The sequence below is a fragment of the Schistocerca cancellata genome, unplaced genomic scaffold, assembly GCF_023864275.1.
Source record: "Schistocerca cancellata isolate TAMUIC-IGC-003103 unplaced genomic scaffold, iqSchCanc2.1 HiC_scaffold_316, whole genome shotgun sequence".
NCBI classification, from domain to species: Eukaryota; Metazoa; Arthropoda; class Insecta; order Orthoptera; family Acrididae; genus Schistocerca; species Schistocerca cancellata.
This window is the reverse complement of record NW_026046334.1, coordinates 293079-314917: the sequence shown is the minus strand read 5'-3', so window position 1 is coordinate 314917 and position 21839 is coordinate 293079. Positions and strand designations below refer to the sequence as shown.

At 48.1% G+C, this 21839-nt stretch overlaps 40 non-coding genes across 40 annotated transcripts; all 40 read right to left on the bottom strand.

The window, feature by feature from the left end:
- Window positions 1–301: 301 nt before the first annotated feature.
- Window positions 302–374, bottom strand: Trnak-cuu (transfer RNA lysine (anticodon CUU)). Its single transcript has one exon. It is a non-coding gene; the product is annotated as a tRNA-Lys (tRNA).
- A 440-nt stretch (window positions 375–814) lies between these two features.
- Trnar-ucg (transfer RNA arginine (anticodon UCG)) lies at window positions 815–887 on the bottom strand. The gene has a single exon. It is a non-coding gene; the product is annotated as a tRNA-Arg (tRNA).
- Window positions 888–1456: 569 nt separating this feature from the next.
- On the bottom strand, window positions 1457–1528 carry Trnat-agu (transfer RNA threonine (anticodon AGU)). Its single transcript has one exon. It is a non-coding gene; the product is annotated as a tRNA-Thr (tRNA).
- A 529-nt stretch (window positions 1529–2057) lies between these two features.
- Window positions 2058–2130, bottom strand: Trnar-ucg (transfer RNA arginine (anticodon UCG)). The gene has a single exon. It is a non-coding gene; the product is annotated as a tRNA-Arg (tRNA).
- A 566-nt stretch (window positions 2131–2696) lies between these two features.
- On the bottom strand, window positions 2697–2768 carry Trnat-agu (transfer RNA threonine (anticodon AGU)). Its single transcript has one exon. It is a non-coding gene; the product is annotated as a tRNA-Thr (tRNA).
- A 321-nt stretch (window positions 2769–3089) lies between these two features.
- Trnak-cuu (transfer RNA lysine (anticodon CUU)) lies at window positions 3090–3162 on the bottom strand. The gene has a single exon. It is a non-coding gene; the product is annotated as a tRNA-Lys (tRNA).
- A 440-nt stretch (window positions 3163–3602) lies between these two features.
- Window positions 3603–3675, bottom strand: Trnar-ucg (transfer RNA arginine (anticodon UCG)). The gene has a single exon. It is a non-coding gene; the product is annotated as a tRNA-Arg (tRNA).
- A 560-nt stretch (window positions 3676–4235) lies between these two features.
- On the bottom strand, window positions 4236–4307 carry Trnat-agu (transfer RNA threonine (anticodon AGU)). Its single transcript has one exon. It is a non-coding gene; the product is annotated as a tRNA-Thr (tRNA).
- Window positions 4308–4628: 321 nt separating this feature from the next.
- On the bottom strand, window positions 4629–4701 carry Trnak-cuu (transfer RNA lysine (anticodon CUU)). The gene has a single exon. It is a non-coding gene; the product is annotated as a tRNA-Lys (tRNA).
- A 440-nt stretch (window positions 4702–5141) lies between these two features.
- On the bottom strand, window positions 5142–5214 carry Trnar-ucg (transfer RNA arginine (anticodon UCG)). Its single transcript has one exon. It is a non-coding gene; the product is annotated as a tRNA-Arg (tRNA).
- A 575-nt stretch (window positions 5215–5789) lies between these two features.
- Trnat-agu (transfer RNA threonine (anticodon AGU)) lies at window positions 5790–5861 on the bottom strand. Its single transcript has one exon. It is a non-coding gene; the product is annotated as a tRNA-Thr (tRNA).
- Window positions 5862–6182: 321 nt separating this feature from the next.
- Trnak-cuu (transfer RNA lysine (anticodon CUU)) lies at window positions 6183–6255 on the bottom strand. Its single transcript has one exon. It is a non-coding gene; the product is annotated as a tRNA-Lys (tRNA).
- Window positions 6256–6695: 440 nt separating this feature from the next.
- Trnar-ucg (transfer RNA arginine (anticodon UCG)) lies at window positions 6696–6768 on the bottom strand. The gene has a single exon. It is a non-coding gene; the product is annotated as a tRNA-Arg (tRNA).
- A 554-nt stretch (window positions 6769–7322) lies between these two features.
- Trnat-agu (transfer RNA threonine (anticodon AGU)) lies at window positions 7323–7394 on the bottom strand. Its single transcript has one exon. It is a non-coding gene; the product is annotated as a tRNA-Thr (tRNA).
- A 321-nt stretch (window positions 7395–7715) lies between these two features.
- Window positions 7716–7788, bottom strand: Trnak-cuu (transfer RNA lysine (anticodon CUU)). The gene has a single exon. It is a non-coding gene; the product is annotated as a tRNA-Lys (tRNA).
- A 440-nt stretch (window positions 7789–8228) lies between these two features.
- On the bottom strand, window positions 8229–8301 carry Trnar-ucg (transfer RNA arginine (anticodon UCG)). The gene has a single exon. It is a non-coding gene; the product is annotated as a tRNA-Arg (tRNA).
- A 548-nt stretch (window positions 8302–8849) lies between these two features.
- Trnat-agu (transfer RNA threonine (anticodon AGU)) lies at window positions 8850–8921 on the bottom strand. The gene has a single exon. It is a non-coding gene; the product is annotated as a tRNA-Thr (tRNA).
- Window positions 8922–9242: 321 nt separating this feature from the next.
- Trnak-cuu (transfer RNA lysine (anticodon CUU)) lies at window positions 9243–9315 on the bottom strand. The gene has a single exon. It is a non-coding gene; the product is annotated as a tRNA-Lys (tRNA).
- Window positions 9316–9755: 440 nt separating this feature from the next.
- Trnar-ucg (transfer RNA arginine (anticodon UCG)) lies at window positions 9756–9828 on the bottom strand. Its single transcript has one exon. It is a non-coding gene; the product is annotated as a tRNA-Arg (tRNA).
- Window positions 9829–10382: 554 nt separating this feature from the next.
- Trnat-agu (transfer RNA threonine (anticodon AGU)) lies at window positions 10383–10454 on the bottom strand. The gene has a single exon. It is a non-coding gene; the product is annotated as a tRNA-Thr (tRNA).
- A 321-nt stretch (window positions 10455–10775) lies between these two features.
- On the bottom strand, window positions 10776–10848 carry Trnak-cuu (transfer RNA lysine (anticodon CUU)). Its single transcript has one exon. It is a non-coding gene; the product is annotated as a tRNA-Lys (tRNA).
- Window positions 10849–11288: 440 nt separating this feature from the next.
- Window positions 11289–11361, bottom strand: Trnar-ucg (transfer RNA arginine (anticodon UCG)). Its single transcript has one exon. It is a non-coding gene; the product is annotated as a tRNA-Arg (tRNA).
- Window positions 11362–11909: 548 nt separating this feature from the next.
- On the bottom strand, window positions 11910–11981 carry Trnat-agu (transfer RNA threonine (anticodon AGU)). Its single transcript has one exon. It is a non-coding gene; the product is annotated as a tRNA-Thr (tRNA).
- Window positions 11982–12302: 321 nt separating this feature from the next.
- Trnak-cuu (transfer RNA lysine (anticodon CUU)) lies at window positions 12303–12375 on the bottom strand. The gene has a single exon. It is a non-coding gene; the product is annotated as a tRNA-Lys (tRNA).
- Window positions 12376–12815: 440 nt separating this feature from the next.
- Window positions 12816–12888, bottom strand: Trnar-ucg (transfer RNA arginine (anticodon UCG)). Its single transcript has one exon. It is a non-coding gene; the product is annotated as a tRNA-Arg (tRNA).
- Window positions 12889–13478: 590 nt separating this feature from the next.
- On the bottom strand, window positions 13479–13550 carry Trnat-agu (transfer RNA threonine (anticodon AGU)). The gene has a single exon. It is a non-coding gene; the product is annotated as a tRNA-Thr (tRNA).
- A 321-nt stretch (window positions 13551–13871) lies between these two features.
- Window positions 13872–13944, bottom strand: Trnak-cuu (transfer RNA lysine (anticodon CUU)). The gene has a single exon. It is a non-coding gene; the product is annotated as a tRNA-Lys (tRNA).
- Window positions 13945–14384: 440 nt separating this feature from the next.
- Trnar-ucg (transfer RNA arginine (anticodon UCG)) lies at window positions 14385–14457 on the bottom strand. The gene has a single exon. It is a non-coding gene; the product is annotated as a tRNA-Arg (tRNA).
- A 554-nt stretch (window positions 14458–15011) lies between these two features.
- Window positions 15012–15083, bottom strand: Trnat-agu (transfer RNA threonine (anticodon AGU)). The gene has a single exon. It is a non-coding gene; the product is annotated as a tRNA-Thr (tRNA).
- A 321-nt stretch (window positions 15084–15404) lies between these two features.
- On the bottom strand, window positions 15405–15477 carry Trnak-cuu (transfer RNA lysine (anticodon CUU)). Its single transcript has one exon. It is a non-coding gene; the product is annotated as a tRNA-Lys (tRNA).
- Window positions 15478–15917: 440 nt separating this feature from the next.
- Trnar-ucg (transfer RNA arginine (anticodon UCG)) lies at window positions 15918–15990 on the bottom strand. Its single transcript has one exon. It is a non-coding gene; the product is annotated as a tRNA-Arg (tRNA).
- A 554-nt stretch (window positions 15991–16544) lies between these two features.
- Trnat-agu (transfer RNA threonine (anticodon AGU)) lies at window positions 16545–16616 on the bottom strand. Its single transcript has one exon. It is a non-coding gene; the product is annotated as a tRNA-Thr (tRNA).
- A 321-nt stretch (window positions 16617–16937) lies between these two features.
- On the bottom strand, window positions 16938–17010 carry Trnak-cuu (transfer RNA lysine (anticodon CUU)). The gene has a single exon. It is a non-coding gene; the product is annotated as a tRNA-Lys (tRNA).
- A 440-nt stretch (window positions 17011–17450) lies between these two features.
- Window positions 17451–17523, bottom strand: Trnar-ucg (transfer RNA arginine (anticodon UCG)). Its single transcript has one exon. It is a non-coding gene; the product is annotated as a tRNA-Arg (tRNA).
- A 557-nt stretch (window positions 17524–18080) lies between these two features.
- Window positions 18081–18152, bottom strand: Trnat-agu (transfer RNA threonine (anticodon AGU)). Its single transcript has one exon. It is a non-coding gene; the product is annotated as a tRNA-Thr (tRNA).
- A 321-nt stretch (window positions 18153–18473) lies between these two features.
- Trnak-cuu (transfer RNA lysine (anticodon CUU)) lies at window positions 18474–18546 on the bottom strand. Its single transcript has one exon. It is a non-coding gene; the product is annotated as a tRNA-Lys (tRNA).
- A 440-nt stretch (window positions 18547–18986) lies between these two features.
- Trnar-ucg (transfer RNA arginine (anticodon UCG)) lies at window positions 18987–19059 on the bottom strand. The gene has a single exon. It is a non-coding gene; the product is annotated as a tRNA-Arg (tRNA).
- A 1434-nt stretch (window positions 19060–20493) lies between these two features.
- Trnat-agu (transfer RNA threonine (anticodon AGU)) lies at window positions 20494–20565 on the bottom strand. The gene has a single exon. It is a non-coding gene; the product is annotated as a tRNA-Thr (tRNA).
- Window positions 20566–20886: 321 nt separating this feature from the next.
- Window positions 20887–20959, bottom strand: Trnak-cuu (transfer RNA lysine (anticodon CUU)). The gene has a single exon. It is a non-coding gene; the product is annotated as a tRNA-Lys (tRNA).
- Window positions 20960–21399: 440 nt separating this feature from the next.
- On the bottom strand, window positions 21400–21472 carry Trnar-ucg (transfer RNA arginine (anticodon UCG)). The gene has a single exon. It is a non-coding gene; the product is annotated as a tRNA-Arg (tRNA).
- Between the last annotated feature and the right edge of the window lie 367 nt (window positions 21473–21839).

The window sequence follows — 21839 nt, the reverse complement described above, 5'->3', positions numbered from 1 at the left end:
GGTACTTTGTTCTTACAGAGTAGTGAATCGGAGCCCTTCAGCTCGAAACGCACCGCATGAGCGACCATTATTTGCATTTAGTTAGCACAGCTGCTGCTTTCCTACACATCTCACACTATATCGATGTACAACTAAAATTCCAAAACAACACATTTATTTCATTTCAGAGTCACTTTCAGCTTCAAATACCGTTCCTCTGATATTCATACGAAGCTAGGCATCGTCGTAACCCGTTACGTTCATTACGCAAGGCTCACGAGAGGGGCGCATGTTGGATCCGCGTAGACACAAAATTTTGCGCCGCCCAGCGTGGGGCTCGAACCCACGACCCTGAGATTAAGAGTCTCATGCTCTACCGACTGAGCTAGCCGGGCTGCACGCAACGCGTTACGAGCCATACAATACTGATTTGACCTGCGACCATCTATTGAAGATTCTTTTGACTACAACTTATTTCCTGCTGCCACAAATCAGCTACAATCCTATTCAATGAAAAATTGTCTCCGAAAGGCATCAAATCTGCTTGAAATGATACGTGGCTATCAGCACCATTATTCAACACACATGCTCGACAGTGCGCAGACGCCTGTGGCGTAGCCCTTGGCTCCTGAATCAGATGCAGTAGTTCCAACAAAAACTCTCCTGAACGGCACTGTGCCGAAAACTTCGCTACTGATCACCCTTGTCTTGCTTGTGCTTCTGGTAGACGCCGGTTTTGCAGCCAGGAAGCGGACAGCAGCAACTTCCAACTAGTTTTAGAGTACTCAAACAACACAGTAAAACAGCATGCATCTTTTGCAGAACAGGAAAAACTCGACCGTGACAGGATTCGAACCTGCAATCCTCGGATCCGAAGTCCGACGCCTTATCCATTAGGCCACACGGTCACTGGTGCAGTATACTTCTCCACACACACTTCATTTCCGCCATTTGTACACTTGGCAGAATGAATTTCCCATCTTTGACGCAGTTCTCCATCTCAAATTTCAGTACTAAAAGTACGACGCTACTTCTTGCTGTGTCCCATCGCAAGTTACATTCAAGCCCTTATGACGCTGATCAAACAAGAGGTGGCAAATCAGCTTCAATCGCTTAGTGCCATCTCAGTCGCTTGCAGAAGGTACCTCACCCTATGTGATACAATGGCGAGTTGTCGCTATTACCAAAGCGGCGGCGGCGGCGCCGACGACGACGACGACGACGACGACGACGACGACCACAATCGCGAGGGTCTTTATCAGGGGTAGAAAATACATGACAAGAACTAAGTATTTCACGTCGGCATTCTCCGGAGACTGCCAAAAGCTGCAGATTCTGGTGCCCACTTTAATAGCACCATTCACACTATTCATTTGCGAGAGCATTTCTTAAATACCGCACCCATTCATAATTTTTTTTATCCTTGACCGCTTTTTTCGAAAGGGCCACGGTGGGAGGGGCTGTTACAAAATTCATTTGCCTCCTGTGAGGATCGAACTCACGACCTCTGGTTTACTAGACCAGCGCTCTGCCACTGAGCTAAGGAGGCGCCTCCTAGCGCCCTTTTCGGGTACTTTGTTCTTACAGAGTAGTGAATCGGAGCCCTTCAGCTCGAAACGCACCGCATGAGCGACCATTATTTGCATTTAGTTAGCACAGCTGCTGCTTTCCTACACATCTCACACTATATCGATGTACAACTAAAATTCCAAAACAACACATTTATTTCATTTCAGAGTCACTTTCAGCTTCAAATACCGTTCCTCTGATATTCATACGAAGCTAGGCATCGTCGTAACCCGTTACGTTCATTACGCAAGGCTCACGAGAGGGGCGCATGTTGGATCCGCCTGTGGCGTAGCCCTTGGCTCCTGAATCAGATGCAGTAGTTCCAACAAAAACTCTCCTGAACGGCACTGTGCCGAAAACTTCGCTACAGATCACCCTTGTCTTGCTTGTGCTTCTGGTAGACGCCGGTTTTGCAGCCAGGAAGCGGACAGCAGCAACTTCCAACTAGTTTTAGAGTACTCAAACAACACAGTAAAACAGCATGCATCTTTTGCAGAACAGGAAAAACTCGACCGTGACAGGATTCGAACCTGCAATATTCGGATCCGAAGTCCGACGCCTTATCCATTAGGCCACACGGTCACTGGTGCAGTATACTTCTCCACACACACTTCATTTCCGCCATTTGTACACTTGGCAGAATGAATTTCCCATCTTTGACGCAGTTCTCCATCTCAAATTTCAGTACTAAAAGTACGACGCTACTTCTTGCTGTGTCCCATCGCAAGTTACATTCAAGCCCTTATGACGCTGATCAAACAAGAGGTGGCAAATCAGCTTCAATCGCTTAGTGCCATCTCAGTCGCTTGCAGAAGGTACCTCACCCTATGTGATACAATGGCGAGTTGTCGCTATTACCAAAGCGGCGGCGCCGGCGCCGACGACGACGACGACGACGACGACGACGACCACAATCGCGAGGGTCTTTATCAGGGGTAGAAAATACATGACAAGAACTAAGTATTTCACGTCGGCATTCTCCGGAGACTGCCAAAAGCTGCAGATTCTGGTGCCCACTTTAATAGCACCATTCACACTATTCATTTGCGAGAGCATTTCTTAAATACCGCACCCATTCATAATTTTTTTTATCCTTGACCGCTTTTTTCGAAAGGGCCACGGTGGGAGGGGCTGTTACAAAATTCATTTGCCTCCTGTGAGGATCGAACTCACGACCTCTGGTTTACTAGACCAGCGCTCTGCCACTGAGCTAAGGAGGCGCCTCCTAGCGCCCTTTTCGGGTACTTTGTTCTTACAGAGTAGTGAATCGGAGCCCTTCAGCTCGAAACGCACCGCATGAGCGACCATTATTTGCATTTAGTTAGCACAGCTGCTGCTTTCCTACACATCTCACACTATATCGATGTACAACTAAAATTCCAAAACAACACATTTATTTCATTTCAGAGTCACTTTCAGCTTCAAATACCGTTCCTCTGATATTCATACGAAGCTAGGCATCGTCGTAACCCGTTACGTTCATTACGCAAGGCTCACGAGAGGGGCGCATGTTGGATCCGCGTAGACACAAAATTTTGCGCCGCCCAGCGTGGGGCTCGAACCCACGACCCTGAGATTAAGAGTCTCATGCTCAACCGACTGAGCTAGCCGGGCTGCACGCAACGCGTTACGAGCCATACAATACTGATTTGACCTGCGACCATCTATTGAAGATTCTTTTGACTACAACTTATTTCCTGCTGCCACAAATCAGCTACAATCCTATTCAATGAAAAATTGTCTCCGAAAGGCATCAAATCTGCTTGAAATGATACGTGGCTATCAGCACCATTATTCAACACACATGCTCGACAGTGCGCAGACGCCTGTGGCGTAGCCCTTGGCTCCTGAATCAGATGCAGTAGTTCCAACAAAAACTCTCCTGAACGGCACTGTGCCGAAAACTTCGCTACAGATCACCCTTGTCTTGCTTGTGCTTCTGGTAGACGCCGGTTTTGCAGCCAGGAAGCGGACAGCAGCAACTTCCAACTAGTTTTAGAGTACTCAAACAACACAGTAAAACAGCATGCATCTTTTGCAGAACAGGAAAAACTCGACCGTGACAGGATTCGAACCTGCAATATTCGGATCCGAAGTCCGACGCCTTATCCATTAGGCCACACGGTCACTGGTGCAGTATACTTCTCCACACACACTTCATTTCCGCCATTTGTACACTTGGCAGAATGAATTTCCCATCTTTGACGCAGTTCTCCATCTCAAATTTCAGTACTAAAAGTACGACGCTACTTCTTGCTGTGTCCCATCGCAAGTTACATTCAAGCCCTTATGACGCTGATCAAACAAGAGGTGGCAAATCAGCTTCAATCGCTTAGTGCCATCTCAGTCGCTTGCAGAAGGTACCTCACCCTATGTGATACAATGGCGAGTTGTCGCTATTACCAAAGCGGCGGCGGCGGCGCCGACGACGACGACGACGACGACGACCACAATCGCGAGGGTCTTTATCAGGGGTAGAAAATACATGACAAGAACTAAGTATTTCACGTCGGCATTCTCCGGAGACTGCCAAAAGCTGCAGATTCTGGTGCCCACTTTAATAGCACCATTCACACTATTCATTTGCGAGAGCATTTCTTAAATACCGCACCCATTCATAATTTTTTTTATCCTTGACCGCTTTTTTCGAAAGGGCCACGGTGGGAGGGGCTGTTACAAAATTCATTTGCCTCCTGTGAGGATCGAACTCACGACCTCTGGTTTACTAGACCAGCGCTCTGCCACTGAGCTAAGGAGGCGCCTCCTAGCGCCCTTTTCGGGTACTTTGTTCTTACAGAGTAGTGAATCGGAGCCCTTCAGCTCGAAACGCACCGCATGAGCGACCATTATTTGCATTTAGTTAGCACAGCTGCTGCTTTCCTACACATCTCACACTATATCGATGTACAACTAAAATTCCAAAACAACACATTTATTTCATTTCAGAGTCACTTTCAGCTTCAAATACCGTTCCTCTGATATTCATACGAAGCTAGGCATCGTCGTAACCCGTTACGTTCATTACGCAAGGCTCACGAGAGGGGCGCATGTTGGATCCGCGTAGACACAAAATTTTGCGCCGCCCAGCGTGGGGCTCGAACCCACGACCCTGAGATTAAGAGTCTCATGCTCTACCGACTGAGCTAGCCGGGCTGCACGCAACGCGTTACGAGCCATACAATACTGATTTGACCTGCGACCATCTATTGAAGATTCTTTTGACTACAACTTATTTCCTGCTGCCACAAATCAGCTACAATCCTATTCAATGAAAAATTGTCTCCGAAAGGCATCAAATCTGCTTGAAATGATACGTGGCTATCAGCACCATTATTCAACACACATGCTCGACAGTGCGCAGACGCCTGTGGCGTAGCCCTTGGCTCCTGAATCAGATGCAGTAGTTCCAACAAAAACTCTCCTGAACGGCACTGTGCCGAAAACTTCGCTACTGATCACCCTTGTCTTGCTTGTGCTTCTGGTAGACGCCGGTTTTGCAGCCAGGAAGCGGACAGCAGCAACTTCCAACTAGTTTTAGAGTACTCAAACAACACAGTAAAACAGCATGCATCTTTTGCAGAACAGGAAAAACTCGACCGTGACAGGATTCGAACCTGCAATCCTCGGATCCGAAGTCCGACGCCTTATCCATTAGGCCACACGGTCACTGGTGCAGTATACTTCTCCACACACACTTCATTTCCGCCATTTGTACACTTGGCAGAATGAATTTCCCATCTTTGACGCAGTTCTCCATCTCAAATTTCAGTACTAAAAGTACGACGCTACTTCTTGCTGTGTCCCATCGCAAGTTACATTCAAGCCCTTATGACGCTGATCAAACAAGAGGTGGCAAATCAGCTTCAATCGCTTAGTGCCATCTCAGTCGCTTGCAGAAGGTACCTCACCCTATGTGATACAATGGCGAGTTGTCGCTATTACCAAAGCGGCGGCGGCGGCGCCGACGACGACGACGACGACGACGACGACGACGACGACGACCACAATCGCGAGGGTCTTTATCAGGGGTAGAAAATACATGACAAGAACTAAGTATTTCACGTCGGCATTCTCCGGAGACTGCCAAAAGCTGCAGATTCTGGTGCCCACTTTAATAGCACCATTCACACTATTCATTTGCGAGAGCATTTCTTAAATACCGCACCCATTCATAATTTTTTTTATCCTTGACCGCTTTTTTCGAAAGGGCCACGGTGGGAGGGGCTGTTACAAAATTCATTTGCCTCCTGTGAGGATCGAACTCACGACCTCTGGTTTACTAGACCAGCGCTCTGCCACTGAGCTAAGGAGGCGCCTCCTAGCGCCCTTTTCGGGTACTTTGTTCTTACAGAGTAGTGAATCGGAGCCCTTCAGCTCGAAACGCACCGCATGAGCGACCATTATTTGCATTTAGTTAGCACAGCTGCTGCTTTCCTACACATCTCACACTATATCGATGTACAACTAAAATTCCAAAACAACACATTTATTTCATTTCAGAGTCACTTTCAGCTTCAAATACCGTTCCTCTGATATTCATACGAAGCTAGGCATTGTCGTAACCCGTTACGTTCATTACGCAAGGCTCACGAGAGGGGCGCATGTTGGATCCGCGTAGACACAAAATTTTGCGCCGCCCAGCGTGGGGCTCGAACCCACGACCCTGAGATTAAGAGTCTCATGCTCAACCGACTGAGCTAGCCGGGCTGCACGCAACGCGTTACGAGCCATACAATACTGATTTGACCTGCGACCATCTATTGAAGATTCTTTTGACTACAACTTATTTCCTGCTGCCACAAATCAGCTACAATCCTATTCAATGAAAAATTGTCTCCGAAAGGCATCAAATCTGCTTGAAATGATACGTGGCTATCAGCACCATTATTCAACACACATGCTCGACAGTGCGCAGACGCCTGTGGCGTAGCCCTTGGCTCCTGAATCAGATGCAGTAGTTCCAACAAAAACTCTCCTGAACGGCACTGTGCCGAAAACTTCGCTACAGATCACCCTTGTCTTGCTTGTGCTTCTGGTAGACGCCGGTTTTGCAGCCAGGAAGCGGACAGCAGCAACTTCCAACTAGTTTTAGAGTACTCAAACAACACAGTAAAACAGCATGCATCTTTTGCAGAACAGGAAAATCTCGACCGTGACAGGATTCGAACCTGCAATATTCGGATCCGAAGTCCGACGCCTTATCCATTAGGCCACACGGTCACTGGTGCAGTATACTTCTCCACACACACTTCATTTTCGCCATTTGTACACTTGGCAGAATGAATTTCCCATCTTTGACGCAGTTCTCCATCTCAAATTTCAGTACTAAAAGTACGACGCTACTTCTTGCTGTGTCCCATCGCAAGTTACATTCAAGCCCTTATGACGCTGATCAAACAAGAGGTGGCAAATCAGCTTCAATCGCTTAGTGCCATCTCAGTCGCTTGCAGAAGGTACCTCACCCTATGTGATACAATGGCGAGTTGTCGCTATTACCAAAGCGGCGGCGGCGGCGCCGGCGCCGACGACGACGACGACATTCGCGAGGGTCTTTATCAGGGGTAGAAAATACATCACAAGAACTAAGTATTTCACGTCGGCATTCTCCGGAGACTGCCAAAAGCTGCAGATTCTGGTGCCCACTTTAATAGCACCATTCACACTATTCATTTGCGAGAGCATTTCTTAAATACCGCACCCATTCATAATTTTTTTTATCCTTGACCGCTTTTTTCGAAAGGGCCACGGTGGGAGGGGCTGTTACAAAATTCATTTGCCTCCTGTGAGGATCGAACTCACGACCTCTGGTTTACTAGACCAGCGCTCTGCCACTGAGCTAAGGAGGCGCCTCCTAGCGCCCTTTTCGGGTACTTTGTTCTTACAGAGTAGTGAATCGGAGCCCTTCAGCTCGAAACGCACCGCATGAGCGACCATTATTTGCATTTAGTTAGCACAGCTGCTGCTTTCCTACACATCTCACACTATATCGATGTACAACTAAAATTCCAAAACAACACATTTATTTCATTTCAGAGTCACTTTCAGCTTCAAATACCGTTCCTCTGATATTCATACGAAGCTAGGCATCGTCGTAACCCGTTACGTTCATTACGCAAGGCTCACGAGAGGGGCGCATGTTGGATCCGCGTAGACACAAAATTTTGCGCCGCCCAGAGTGGGGCTCGAACCCACGACCTTGAGATTAAGAATCTCATGCTCTACCGACTGAGCTAGCCGGGCTGCACGCAACGCGTTACGAGCCATACAATACTGATTTGACCTGCGACCATCTATTGAAGATTCTTTTGACTACAACTTATTTCCTGCTGCCACAAATCAGCTACAATCCTATTCAATGAAAAATTGTCTCCGAAAGGCATCAAATCTGCTTGAAATGATACGTGGCTATCAGCACCATTATTCAACACACATGCTCGACAGTGCGCAGACGCCTGTGGCGTAGCCCTTGGCTCCTGAATCAGATGCAGTAGTTCCAACAAAAACTCTCCTGAACGGCACTGTGCCGAAAACTTCGCTACAGATCACCCTTGTCTTGCTTGTGCTTCTGGTAGACGCCGGTTTTGCAGCCAGGAAGCGGACAGCAGCAACTTCCAACTAGTTTTAGAGTACTCAAACAACACAGTAAAACAGCATGCATCTTTTGCAGAACAGGAAAAACTCGACCGTGACAGGATTCGAACCTGCAATATTCGGATCCGAAGTCCGACGCCTTATCCATTAGGCCACACGGTCACTGGTGCAGTATACTTCTCCACACACACTTCATTTTCGCCATTTGTACACTTGGCAGAATGAATTTCCCATCTTTGACGCAGTTCTCCATCTCAAATTTCAGTACTAAAAGTACGACGCTACTTCTTGCTGTGTCCCATCGCAAGTTACATTCAAGCCCTTATGACGCTGATCAAACAAGAGGTGGCAAATCAGCTTCAATCGCTTAGTGCCATCTCAGTCGCTTGCAGAAGGTACCTCACCCTATGTGATACAATGGCGAGTTGTCGCTATTACCAAAGCGGCGGCGCCGGCGCCGACGACGACGACGACATTCGCGAGGGTCTTTATCAGGGGTAGAAAATACATCACAAGAACTAAGTATTTCACGTCGGCATTCTCCGGAGACTGCCAAAAGCTGCAGATTCTGGTGCCCACTTTAATAGCACCATTCACACTATTCATTTGCGAGAGCATTTCTTAAATACCGCACCCATTCATAATTTTTTTTATCCTTGACCGCTTTTTTCGAAAGGGCCACGGTGGGAGGGGCTGTTACAAAATTCATTTGCCTCCTGTGAGGATCGAACTCACGACCTCTGGTTTACTAGACCAGCGCTCTGCCACTGAGCTAAGGAGGCGCCTCCTAGCGCCCTTTTCGGGTACTTTGTTCTTACAGAGTAGTGAATCGGAGCCCTTCAGCTCGAAACGCACCGCATGAGCGACCATTATTTGCATTTAGTTAGCACAGCTGCTGCTTTCCTACACATCTCACACTATATCGATGTACAACTAAAATTCCAAAACAACACATTTATTTCATTTCAGAGTCACTTTCAGCTTCAAATACCGTTCCTCTGATATTCATACGAAGCTAGGCATCGTCGTAACCCGTTACGTTCATTACGCAAGGCTCACGAGAGGGGCGCATGTTGGATCCGCGTAGACACAAAATTTTGCGCCGCCCAGCGTGGGGCTCGAACCCACGACCCTGAGATTAAGAATCTCATGCTCTACCGACTGAGCTAGCCGGGCTGCACGCAACGCGTTACGAGCCATACAATACTGATTTGACCTGCGACCATCTATTGAAGATTCTTTTGACTACAACCTATTTCCTGCTGCCACAAATCAGCTACAATCCTATTCAATGAAAAATTGTCTCCGAAAGGCATCAAATCTGCTTGAAATGATACGTGGCTATCAGCACCATTATTCAACACACATGCTCGACAGTGCGCAGACGCCTGTGGCGTAGCCCTTGGCTCCTGAATCAGATGCAGTAGTTCCAACAAAAACTCTCCTGAACGGCACTGTGCCGAAAACTTCGCTACAGATCACCCTTGTCTTGCTTGTGCTTCTGGTAGACGCCGGTTTTGCAGCCAGGAAGCGGACAGCAGCAACTTCCAACTAGTTTTAGAGTACTCAAACAACACAGTAAAACAGCATGCATCTTTTGCAGAACAGGAAAAACTCGACCGTGACAGGATTCGAACCTGCAATCCTCGGATCCGAAGTCCGACGCCTTATCCATTAGGCCACACGGTCACTGGTGCAGTATACTTCTCCACACACACTTCATTTCCGCCATTTGTACACTTGGCAGAATGAATTTCCCATCTTTGACGCAGTTCTCCATCTCAAATTTCAGTACTAAAAGTACGACGCTACTTCTTGCTGTGTCCCATCGCAAGTTACATTCAAGCCCTTATGACGCTGATCAAACAAGAGGTGGCAAATCAGCTTCAATCGCTTAGTGCCATCTCAGTCGCTTGCAGAAGGTACCTCACCCTATGTGATACAATGGCGAGTTGTCGCTATTACCAAAGCGGCGGCGGCGGCGCCGGCGCCGACGACGACGACGACATTCGCGAGGGTCTTTATCAGGGGTAGAAAATACATCACAAGAACTAAGTATTTCACGTCGGCATTCTCCGGAGACTGCCAAAAGCTGCAGATTCTGGTGCCCACTTTAATAGCACCATTCACACTATTCATTTGCGAGAGCATTTCTTAAATACCGCACCCATTCATAATTTTTTTTATCCTTGACCGCTTTTTTCGAAAGGGCCACGGTGGGAGGGGCTGTTACAAAATTCATTTGCCTCCTGTGAGGATCGAACTCACGACCTCTGGTTTACTAGACCAGCGCTCTGCCACTGAGCTAAGGAGGCGCCTCCTAGCGCCCTTTTCGGGTACTTTGTTCTTACAGAGTAGTGAATCGGAGCCCTTCAGCTCGAAACGCACCGCATGAGCGACCATTATTTGCATTTAGTTAGCACAGCTGCTGCTTTCCTACACATCTCACACTATATCGATGTACAACTAAAATTCCAAAACAACACATTTATTTCATTTCAGAGTCACTTTCAGCTTCAAATACCGTTCCTCTGATATTCATACGAAGCTAGGCATCGTCGTAACCCGTTACGTTCATTACGCAAGGCTCACGAGAGGGGCGCATGTTGGATCCGCGTAGACACAAAATTTTGCGCCGCCCAGCGTGGGGCTCGAACCCACGACCCTGAGATTAAGAGTCTCATGCTCTACCGACTGAGCTAGCCGGGCTGCACGCAACGCGTTACGAGCCATACAATACTGATTTGACCTGCGACCATCTATTGAAGATTCTTTTGACTACAACTTATTTCCTGCTGCCACAAATCAGCTACAATCCTATTCAATGAAAAATTGTCTCCGAAAGGCATCAAATCTGCTTGAAATGATACGTGGCTATCAGCACCATTATTCAACACACATGCTCGACAGTGCGCAGACGCCTGTGGCGTAGCCCTTGGCTCCTGAATCAGATGCAGTAGTTCCAACAAAAACTCTCCTGAACGGCACTGTGCCGAAAACTTCGCTACTGATCACCCTTGTCTTGCTTGTGCTTCTGGTAGACGCCGGTTTTGCAGCCAGGAAGCGGACAGCAGCAACTTCCAACTAGTTTTAGAGTACTCAAACAACACAGTAAAACAGCATGCATCTTTTGCAGAACAGGAAAAACTCGACCGTGACAGGATTCGAACCTGCAATCCTCGGATCCGAAGTCCGACGCCTTATCCATTAGGCCACACGGTCACTGGTGCAGTATACTTCTCCACACACACTTCATTTCCGCCATTTGTACACTTGGCAGAATGAATTTCCCATCTTTGACGCAGTTCTCCATCTCAAATTTCAGTACTAAAAGTACGACGCTACTTCTTGCTGTGTCCCATCGCAAGTTACATTCAAGCCCTTATGACGCTGATCAAACAAGAGGTGGCAAATCAGCTTCAATCGCTTAGTGCCATCTCAGTCGCTTGCAGAAGGTACCTCACCCTATGTGATACAATGGCGAGTTGTCGCTATTACCAAAGCGGCGGCGCCGGCGCCGACGACGACGACGACATTCGCGAGGGTCTTTATCAGGGGTAGAAAATACATCACAAGAACTAAGTATTTCACGTCGGCATTCTCCGGAGACTGCCAAAAGCTGCAGATTCTGGTGCCCACTTTAATAGCACCATTCACACTATTCATTTGCGAGAGCATTTCTTAAATACCGCACCCATTCATAATTTTTTTTATCCTTGACCGCTTTTTTCGAAAGGGCCACGGTGGGAGGGGCTGTTACAAAATTCATTTGCCTCCTGTGAGGATCGAACTCACGACCTCTGGTTTACTAGACCAGCGCTCTGCCACTGAGCTAAGGAGGCGCCTCCTAGCGCCCTTTTCGGGTACTTTGTTCTTACAGAGTAGTGAATCGGAGCCCTTCAGCTCGAAACGCACCGCATGAGCGACCATTATTTGCATTTAGTTAGCACAGCTGCTGCTTTCCTACACATCTCACACTATATCGATGTACAACTAAAATTCCAAAACAACACATTTATTTCATTTCAGAGTCACTTTCAGCTTCAAATACCGTTCCTCTGATATTCATACGAAGCTAGGCATCGTCGTAACCCGTTACGTTCATTACGCAAGGCTCACGAGAGGGGCGCATGTTGGATCCGCGTAGACACAAAATTTTGCGCCGCCCAGCGTGGGGCTCGAACCCACGACCCTGAGATTAAGAGTCTCATGCTCTACCGACTGAGCTAGCCGGGCTGCACGCAACGCGTTACGAGCCATACAATACTGATTTGACCTGCGACCATCTATTGAAGATTCTTTTGACTACAACTTATTTCCTGCTGCCACAAATCAGCTACAATCCTATTCAATGAAAAATTGTCTCCGAAAGGCATCAAATCTGCTTGAAATGATACGTGGCTATCAGCACCATTATTCAACACACATGCTCGACAGTGCGCAGACGCCTGTGGCGTAGCCCTTGGCTCCTGAATCAGATGCAGTAGTTCCAACAAAAACTCTCCTGAACGGCACTGTGCCGAAAACTTCGCTACTGATCACCCTTGTCTTGCTTGTGCTTCTGGTAGACGCCGGTTTTGCAGCCAGGAAGCGGACAGCAGCAACTTCCAACTAGTTTTAGAGTACTCAAACAACACAGTAAAACAGCATGCATCTTTTGCAGAACAGGAAAAACTCGACCGTGACAGGATTCGAACCTGCAATCCTCGGATCCGAAGTCCGACGCCTTATCCATTAGGCCACACGGTCACTGGTGCAGTATACTTCTCCACACACACTTCATTTCCGCCATTTGTACACTTGGCAGAATGAATTTCCCATCTTTGACGCAGTTCTCCATCTCAAATTTCAGTACTAAAAGTACGACGCTACTTCTTGCTGTGTCCCATCGCAAGTTACATTCAAGCCCTTATGACGCTGATCAAACAAGAGGTGGCAAATCAGCTTCAATCGCTTAGTGCCATCTCAGTCGCTTGCAGAAGGTACCTCACCCTATGTGATACAATGGCGAGTTGTCGCTATTACCAAAGCGGCGGCGGCGGCGCCGACGACGACGACGACGACGACGACGACGACGACGACGACGACGACGACGACGACCACAATCGCGAGGGTCTTTATCAGGGGTAGAAAATACATGACAAGAACTAAGTATTTCACGTCGGCATTCTCCGGAGACTGCCAAAAGCTGCAGATTCTGGTGCCCACTTTAATAGCACCATTCACACTATTCATTTGCGAGAGCATTTCTTAAATACCGCACCCATTCATAATTTTTTTTATCCTTGACCGCTTTTTTCGAAAGGGCCACGGTGGGAGGGGCTGTTACAAAATTCATTTGCCTCCTGTGAGGATCGAACTCACGACCTCTGGTTTACTAGACCAGCGCTCTGCCACTGAGCTAAGGAGGCGCCTCCTAGCGCCCTTTTCGGGTACTTTGTTCTTACAGAGTAGTGAATCGGAGCCCTTCAGCTCGAAACGCACCGCATGAGCGACCATTATTTGCATTTAGTTAGCACAGCTGCTGCTTTCCTACACATCTCACACTATATCGATGTACAACTAAAATTCCAAAACAACACATTTATTTCATTTCAGAGTCACTTTCAGCTTCAAATACCGTTCCTCTGATATTCATACGAAGCTAGGCATTGTCGTAACCCGTTACGTTCATTACGCAAGGCTCACGAGAGGGGCGCATGTTGGATCCGCGTAGACACAAAATTTTGCGCCGCCCAGCGTGGGGCTCGAACCCACGACCCTGAGATTAAGAGTCTCATGCTCAACCGACTGAGCTAGCCGGGCTGCACGCAACGCGTTACGAGCCATACAATACTGATTTGACCTGCGACCATCTATTGAAGATTCTTTTGACTACAACTTATTTCCTGCTGCCACAAATCAGCTACAATCCTATTCAATGAAAAATTGTCTCCGAAAGGCATCAAATCTGCTTGAAATGATACGTGGCTATCAGCACCATTATTCAACACACATGCTCGACAGTGCGCAGACGCCTGTGGCGTAGCCCTTGGCTCCTGAATCAGATGCAGTAGTTCCAACAAAAACTCTCCTGAACGGCACTGTGCCGAAAACTTCGCTACAGATCACCCTTGTCTTGCTTGTGCTTCTGGTAGACGCCGGTTTTGCAGCCAGGAAGCGGACAGCAGCAACTTCCAACTAGTTTTAGAGTACTCAAACAACACAGTAAAACAGCATGCATCTTTTGCAGAACAGGAAAATCTCGACCGTGACAGGATTCGAACCTGCAATATTCGGATCCGAAGTCCGACGCCTTATCTATTAGGCCACACGGTCACTGGTGCAGTATACTTCTCCACACACACTTCATTTTCGCCATTTGTACACTTGGCAGAATGAATTTCCCATCTTTGACGCAGTTCTCCATCTCAAATTTCAGTACTAAAAGTACGACGCTACTTCTTGCTGTGTCCCATCGCAAGTTACATTCAAGCCCTTATGACGCTGATCAAACAAGAGGTGGCAAATCAGCTTCAATCGCTTAGTGCCATCTCAGTCGCTTGCAGAAGGTACCTCACCCTATGTGATACAATGGCGAGTTGTCGCTATTACCAAAGCGGCGGCGGCGGCGCCGGCGCCGACGACGACGACGACATTCGCGAGGGTCTTTATCAGGGGTAGAAAATACATCACAAGAACTAAGTATTTCACGTCGGCATTCTCCGGAGACTGCCAAAAGCTGCAGATTCTGGTGCCCACTTTAATAGCACCATTCACACTATTCATTTGCGAGAGCATTTCTTAAATACCGCACCCATTCATAATTTTTTTTATCCTTGACCGCTTTTTTCGAAAGGGCCACGGTGGGAGGGGCTGTTACAAAATTCATTTGCCTCCTGTGAGGATCGAACTCACGACCTCTGGTTTACTAGACCAGCGCTCTGCCACTGAGCTAAGGAGGCGCCTCCTAGCGCCCTTTTCGGGTACTTTGTTCTTACAGAGTAGTGAATCGGAGCCCTTCAGCTCGAAACGCACCGCATGAGCGACCATTATTTGCATTTAGTTAGCACAGCTGCTGCTTTCCTACACATCTCACACTATATCGATGTACAACTAAAATTCCAAAACAACACATTTATTTCATTTCAGAGTCACTTTCAGCTTCAAATACCGTTCCTCTGATATTCATACGAAGCTAGGCATCGTCGTAACCCGTTACGTTCATTACGCAAGGCTCACGAGAGGGGCGCATGTTGGATCCGCGTAGACACAAAATTTTGCGCCGCCCAGCGTGGGGCTCGAACCCACGACCCTGAGATTAAGAATCTCATGCTCTACCGACTGAGCTAGCCGGGCTGCACGCAACGCGTTACGAGCCATACAATACTGATTTGACCTGCGACCATCTATTGAAGATTCTTTTGACTACAACTTATTTCCTGCTGCCACAAATCAGCTACAATCCTATTCAATGAAAAATTGTCTCCGAAAGGCATCAAATCTGCTTGAAATGATACGTGGCTATCAGCACCATTATTCAACACACATGCTCGACAGTGCGCAGACGCCTGTGGCGTAGCCCTTGGCTCCTGAATCAGATGCAGTAGTTCCAACAAAAACTCTCCTGAACGGCACTGTGCCGAAAACTTCGCTACAGATCACCCTTGTCTTGCTTGTGCTTCTGGTAGACGCCGGTTTTGCAGCCAGGAAGCGGACAGCAGCAACTTCCAACTAGTTTTAGAGTACTCAAACAACACAGTAAAACAGCATGCATCTTTTGCAGAACAGGAAAAACTCGACCGTGACAGGATTCGAACCTGCAATCCTCGGATCCGAAGTCCGACGCCTTATCCATTAGGCCACACGGTCACTGGTGCAGTATACTTCTCCACACACACTTCATTTCCGCCATTTGTACACTTGGCAGAATGAATTTCCCATCTTTGACGCAGTTCTCCATCTCAAATTTCAGTACTAAAAGTACGACGCTACTTCTTGCTGTGTCCCATCGCAAGTTACATTCAAGCCCTTATGACGCTGATCAAACAAGAGGTGGCAAATCAGCTTCAATCGCTTAGTGCCATCTCAGTCGCTTGCAGAAGGTACCTCACCCTATGTGATACAATGGCGAGTTGTCGCTATTACCAAAGCGGCGGCGGCGGCGCCGGCGCCGACGACGACGACGACATTCGCGAGGGTCTTTATCAGGGGTAGAAAATACATCACAAGAACTAAGTATTTCACGTCGGCATTCTCCGGAGACTGCCAAAAGCTGCAGATTCTGGTGCCCACTTTAATAGCACCATTCACACTATTCATTTGCGAGAGCATTTCTTAAATACCGCACCCATTCATAATTTTTTTTATCCTTGACCGCTTTTTTCGAAAGGGCCACGGTGGGAGGGGCTGTTACAAAATTCATTTGCCTCCTGTGAGGATCGAACTCACGACCTCTGGTTTACTAGACCAGCGCTCTGCCACTGAGCTAAGGAGGCGCCTCCTAGCGCCCTTTTCGGGTACTTTGTTCTTACAGAGTAGTGAATCGGAGCCCTTCAGCTCGAAACGCACCGCATGAGCGACCATTATTTGCATTTAGTTAGCACAGCTGCTGCTTTCCTACACATCTCACACTATATCGATGTACAACTAAAAATCCAAAACAACACATTTATTTCATTTCAGAGTCACTTTCAGCTTCAAATACCGTTCCTCTGATATTCATACGAAGCTAGGCATCGTCGTAACCCGTTACGTTCATTACGCAAGGCTCACGAGAGGGGCGCATGTTGGATCCGCGTAGACACAAAATTTTGCGCCGCCCAGCGTGGGGCTCGAACCCACGACCCTGAGATTAAGAATCTCATGCTCTACCGACTGAGCTAGCCGGGCTGCACGCAACGCGTTACGAGCCATACAATACTGATTTGACCTGCGACCATCTATTGAAGATTCTTTTGACTACAACTTATTTCCTGCTGCCACAAATCAGCTACAATCCTATTCAATGAAAAATTGTCTCCGAAAGGCATCAAATCTGCTTGAAATGATACGTGGCTATCAGCACCATTATTCAACACACATGCTCGACAGTGCGCAGACGCCTGTGGCGTAGCCCTTGGCTCCTGAATCAGATGCAGTAGTTCCAACAAAAACTCTCCTGAACGGCACTGTGCCGAAAACTTCGCTACAGATCACCCTTGTCTTGCTTGTGCTTCTGGTAGACGCCGGTTTTGCAGCCAGGAAGCGGACAGCAGCAACTTCCAACTAGTTTTAGAGTACTCAAACAACACAGTAAAACAGCATGCATCTTTTGCAGAACAGGAAAAACTCGACCGTGACAGGATTCGAACCTGCAATCCTCGGATCCGAAGTCCGACGCCTTATCCATTAGGCCACACGGTCACTGGTGCAGTATACTTCTCCACACACACTTCATTTCCGCCATTTGTACACTTGGCAGAATGAATTTCCCATCTTTGACGCAGTTCTCCATCTCAAATTTCAGTACTAAAAGTACGACGCTACTTCTTGCTGTGTCCCATCGCAAGTTACATTCAAGCCCTTATGACGCTGATCAAACAAGAGGTGGCAAATCAGCTTCAATCGCTTAGTGCCATCTCAGTCGCTTGCAGAAGGTACCTCACCCTATGTGATACAATGGCGAGTTGTCGCTATTACCAAAGCGGCGGCGCCGACGACGACGACGACGACGACGACGACCACAATCGCGAGGGTCTTTATCAGGGGTAGAAAATACATGACAAGAACTAAGTATTTCACGTCGGCATTCTCCGGAGCCTGCCAAAAGCTGCAGATTCTGGTGCCCACTTTAATAGCACCATTCACACTATTCATTTGCGAGAGCATTTCTTAAATACCGCACCCATTCATAATTTTTTTTATCCTTGACCGCTTTTTTCGAAAGGGCCACGGTGGGAGGGGCTGTTACAAAATTCATTTGCCTCCTGTGAGGATCGAACTCACGACCTCTGGTTTACTAGACCAGCGCTCTGCCACTGAGCTAAGGAGGCGCCTCCTAGCGCCCTTTACGGGTACTTTGTTCTTACAGAGTAGTGAATCGGAGCCCTTCAGCTCGAAACGCACCGCATGAGCGACCATTATTTGCATTTAGTTAGCACAGCTGCTGCTTTCCTACACATCTCACACTATATCGATGTACAACTAAAATTCCAAAACAACACATTTATTTCATTTCAGAGTCACTTTCAGCTTCAAATACCGTTCCTCTGATATTCATACGAAGCTAGGCATCGTCGTAACCCGTTACGTTCATTACGCAAGGCTCACGAGAGGGGCGCATGTTGGATCCGCGTAGACACAAAATTTTGCGCCGCCCAGCGTGGGGCTCGAACCCACGACCCTGAGATTAAGAGTCTCATGCTCAACCGACTGAGCTAGCCGGGCTGCACGCAACGCGTTACGAGCCATACAATACTGATTTGACCTGCGACCATCTATTGAAGATTCTTTTGACTACAACTTATTTCCTGCTGCCACAAATCAGCTACAATCCTATTCAATGAAAAATTGTCTCCGAAAGGCATCAAATCTGCTTGAAATAATACGTGGCTATCAGCACCATTATTCAACACACATGCTCGACAGTGCGCAGACGCCTGTGGCGTAGCCCTTGGCTCCTGAATCAGATGCAGTAGTTCCAACAAAAACTCTCCTGAACGGCACTGTGCCGAAAACTTCGCTACAGATCACCCTTGTCTTGCTTGTGCTTCTGGTAGACGCCGGTTTTGCAGCCAGGAAGCGGACAGCAGCAACTTCCAACTAGTTTTAGAGTACTCAAACAACACAGTAAAACAGCATGCATCTTTTGCAGAACAGGAAAAACTCGACCGTGACAGGATTCGAACCTGCAATATTCGGATCCGAAGTCCGACGCCTTATCCATTAGGCCACACGGTCACTGGTGCAGTATACTTCTCCACACACACTTCATTTCCGCCATTTGTACACTTGGCAGAATGAATTTCCCATCTTTGACGCAGTTCTCCATCTCAAATTTCAGTACTAAAAGTACGACGCTACTTCTTGCTGTGTCCCATCGCAAGTTACATTCAAGCCCTTATGACGCTGATCAAACAAGAGGTGGCAAATCAGCTTCAATCGCTTAGTGCCATCTCAGTCGCTTGCAGAAGGTACCTCACCCTATGTGATACAATGGCGAGTTGTCGCTATTACCAAAGCGGCGGCGGCGGCGCCGACGACGACGACGACGACGACGACGACGACGACCACAATCGCGAGTGTCTTTATCAGGGGTAGAAAATACATGACAAGAACTAAGTATTTCACGTCGGCATTCTCCGGAGACTGCCAAAAGCTGCAGTTTTTTTTTTTTTTTTTTACTTTATTGTCATTTTAATGCCTATACAATAAGCAGGCTGGCAGCAGCACACTACGCTGCTCTTCAGCCAAATGAGACAGAAGCACAAAAAACAGGAGAAAAACAGAAAAGTCACAAAATGGTGGGCGATAAAATAGGAGACACAGAGAGACAAACACGGAGCCGTTCACACTTGACGATAAACCACACTGCAAACTGTTGAGACGACGCACAGACACTGAAGAAGACGATGGCACTGGTGAACAACGGAGCGTGACGGGAAACACTGAACACGAAACACGACGGCACACACAAGACACTGATGGCGGCGATCTCCGGCGCGCGAAAGTCCACGGAGCGTGTGCGAGTCCGGGGACCTGCCAAGAGCGGAACAGGGGGGGAGGTGGGGGGAGAGGGGAGAATAAGATGCCAACGGCGGGGGAGACGGGGGCAAGAGGGCGAGGGACAGGGGAGGGGGGGCCCGGGGGAGAAGGGGAGAGAAAAGGAGGAGGGAGGGAAAAAGGGAGAGAAGGGAGGGAGGGTGCCCGGAGGAGCAAGCACGGGAGGAGGGCGGGAGGATCAAAGTTGGTAGGAGGGGTAAATGGAGGGGAGGAGGGCATCATCAGGGAGGGGGAGCTGGCGGAAGCCACCTTGGGAGAGGGTAAGGAGGGTGGAGAGATGGAGACCGGGTGGGACATGAGAGTACAGGCGCGGCAGCGGGCGGGGGTGGGAGAGGATCGGGGAGACGAGCGGGTGGGGAGGATCGAGTTTACGGGAGGTGTAGAGGATTCGTATCCTTTCGAGGAAGAGGAGGAGGTGAGGGAAAGGGATAAGATCATACAGGATCCGCGTGGGGGAAAAGCTGCAGATTCTGGTGCCCACTTTAATAGCACCATTCACACTATTCATTTGCGAGAGCATTTCTTAAATACCGCACCCATTCATAATTTTTTTTATCCTTGACCGCTTTTTTCGAAAGGGCCACGGTGGGAGGGGCTGTTACAAAATTCATTTGCCTCCTGTGAGGATCGAACTCACGACCTCTGGTTTACTAGACCAGCGCTCTGCCACTGAGCTAAGGAGGCGCCTCCTAGCGCCCTTTTCGGGTACTTTGTTCTTACAGAGTAGTGAATCGGAGCCCTTCAGCTCGAAACGCACCGCATGAGCGACCATTATTTGCATTTAGTTAGCACAGCTGCTGCTTTCCTACACATCTCACACTATATCGATGTACAACTAAAATTCCAAAACAACACATTTATTTCATTTCAGAGTCACTTTCAGCTTCAAATACCGTTCCTCTGATATTCATACGAAGCTAGGCATCGTCGTAACCCGTTACGTTCATTACGCAAGGCTCACGAGAGGGGCGCATGTTGGATCCGCGTAGACACAAAATTTTGCGCCGCCCAGCGTGGGGCTCGAACCCACGACCCTGAGATTAAGAGTCTCATGCTCAACCGACTGAGCTAGCCGGGCTGCACGCAACGCGTTACGAGCCATACATTACTGATTTGACCTGCGACCATCTATTGAAGATTCTTTTGACTACAACTTATTTCCTGCTGCCACAAATCAGCTACAATCCTATTCAATGAAAAATTGTCTCCGAAAGGCATCAAATCTGCTTGAAATGATACGTGGCTATCAGCACCATTAGTCAACACACATGCTCGACAGTGCGCAGACGCCTGTGGCGTAGCCCTTGGCTCCTGAATCAGATGCAGTAGTTCCAACAAAAACTCTCCTGAACGGCACTGTGCCGAAAACTTCGCTACAGATCACCCTTGTCTTGCTTGTGCTTCTGGTAGACGCCGGTTTTGCAGCCAGGAAGCGGACAGCAGCAACTTCCAACTAGTTTTAGAGTACTCAAACAACACAGTAAAACAGCATGCATCTTTTGCAGAACAGGAAAATCTCGACCGTGACAGGATTCGAACCTGCAATATTCGGATCCGAAGTCCGACGCCTTATCCATTAGGCCACACGGTCACTGGTGCAGTATACTTCTCCACACACACTTCATTTTCGCCATTTGTACACTTGGCAGAATGAATTTCCCATCTTTGACGCAGTTCTCCATCTCAAATTTCAGTACTAAAAGTACGACGCTACTTCTTGCTGTGTCCCATCGCAAGTTACATTCAAGCCCTTATGACGCTGATCAAACAAGAGGTGGCAAATCAGCTTCAATCGCTTAGTGCCATCTCAGTCGCTTGCAGAAGGTACCTCACCCTATGTGATACAATGGCGAGTTGTCGCTATTACCAAAGCGGCGGCGGCGGCGCCGACGACGACGACGACGACGACGACCACAATCGCGAGGGTCTTTATCAGGGGTAGAAAATACATCACAAGA